Raw genomic sequence first — 2123 nt, forward strand, 5'->3', positions numbered from 1 at the left:
ACCAGGTTAAACCGATTGATCTCTTCCTGGCCATTAGAGAAGGGGAGCTGAAAACTGACCTTCCCTTTGATTTTTAAATCCTCAAATCTGTCAATGGGGAGGTGACTGGATCCATCAGGTTGCTCTAGCCCCTTCAGTGGATGTGTCAGAAGCCCATTTATCACAAGGCGATGGCAGCACAGAACATTTGAGCAAAGACAGGAGCGGGAAGGGTAGCCTTCCCTGCCAAGATGTTGCCAGCCATCCCAAAAGGTTACAATGCCAGACAAATTCAGACTGCACTTTTGGAGACTAGATACCTAAACTTTTAAAGAATTGTTTTAGACGTCTTTTATCGATGCAGGATTTTTTGCTACCCTAGACTGGACAGAACCACTGCATACAGTATGCTTGTTTCCACTAGGGAACATTTATTGAACAGCATTTTGAATAAAAGGAACAGGATTATTCTGAGAAATCGAAGATGGATTTACTGCAGACTCTAAGCTCATTGGTCTCATTGGGCTACTACTGGAAAAAAATGTTCATAGGATTACACTTAACATCTTCTAACAGCTGGTCTCTTTGTTTTTCCTGGTAGCTAAAAGAAACAATGGCTTTGATCCCCTGGAAATGTCCACAGATGGAAGGGATTTCCATCGATGGAGCAAAACTTCTGCAGCTTCTTGGGGTTAGGGGAAGTCATGGAACAGCATGAGGGGATGTTTGGGGCTTCAGTAGGAGGGGAAATCCCAATTCCCCCCTTCTGTTCATGGAACTCCTCCAAGCCCATGAATGGTTTGGGACGCAACGTTTCACCAGTTATCAAGGTTACTTTTATAATGGAGAATCGGAATCAGAAGATCTTTACTAGTGCACACTACAATGTAGGCTCCATGTTTAAAAACCCAAACAGGAGCAGTCGACTCATATCTTTAGTCACACCCCAAAGCGCCAACTAGCTTCCAAGTTTCACAGAGCCTTTATTTAGGCTCCATAGTAAACCAAACAAAAGTGTGGGTGGGAGAGCAAAAGATGCACCATCAGGGGGGATGAGGGGCTCCCCATATGAAGTAGCTTATCATTTTAGGAGGTGAAGCGAGAGGTTCTGCAAACAAACGAACTTTCAAAATGTGAAGTTATCAACATTGTTCATAAGCTGCCTTTCTCACTTGGACTCCAGGCAGATTACCCAGAGTGAGTCAACAATACAACCTACAGGTGGGACGTTCAATGAGGTGACCAGATTGTCCCACTTTTGGAGGGACATCTTGGGGCACCTGGCAAATTGTAATTGTGTTGAAATTAAAAATATATATATTACAATACTATTTTTGCGTTCTATGCCTTCTATTCATTTTATTTATTTATTATTATATTTATATACCACCCTCCCCGAGGGCTCAGGGCAGTTTACAGAAAACAGCGAAGGATACAATTAACACATGGTAACAGGCAACAGTAACAGCAATAATATTATAACAATAATAACTTAACAAGATCATAACAATAACACCATAAAATAGAAATTGTGAGAGCCTCAGTTCAACTCTTACTGGACCCTGTGGGCAACCAATTAGTGTTGGTTGTTGTGGGGAGGAGCTATGAAAAATTTATTTGCTCCATATAGACCAAATTTTTAATCAACCCCCCCCCCCCCCCGTCAATGGTGCCCCACTTTACCAATGTTAAAATCTGGTCACCTTAACATTCAATCCACAAGTCAACAGGATTAGGGTTGTAGAACAAACCCAGACTCTAAAGAAGCCTTTCTCAACTTTTTTACCAGCAAGAAACACCTGAACATTCTTCAGGCTCCACTCTCTGAATTAAGAGGGAAGCGATCAGAATAAAAGAAACCATCTTGCTGGGAAGAAATAAATGCAGCCACAGTCCCCCCCTCCCCCCAATGCCCTGTCTGTCTCCTCTGTCTTGAGTCAAATTAATGTGTTGATTGGTGACTTCCAAGCCATCTTGGGAATTGTCCCTTAGATACTTCTTATAGCGAAATGCTTTCCCCCCTTTAATAGAGGCTTAATGTGGGGGAATGGACAGGTGCAGCTTTTCATAGTAACAGCATCTTCTTGTAAATAACATTCCATCCTGCCTGTCTTAAAGGGACAGGGCATTTTTTAAAAATCCAG

Source organism: Paroedura picta, chromosome 9, assembly GCF_049243985.1.
Source record: "Paroedura picta isolate Pp20150507F chromosome 9, Ppicta_v3.0, whole genome shotgun sequence".
Lineage (NCBI taxonomy): Eukaryota > Metazoa > Chordata > Lepidosauria > Squamata > Gekkonidae > Paroedura > Paroedura picta.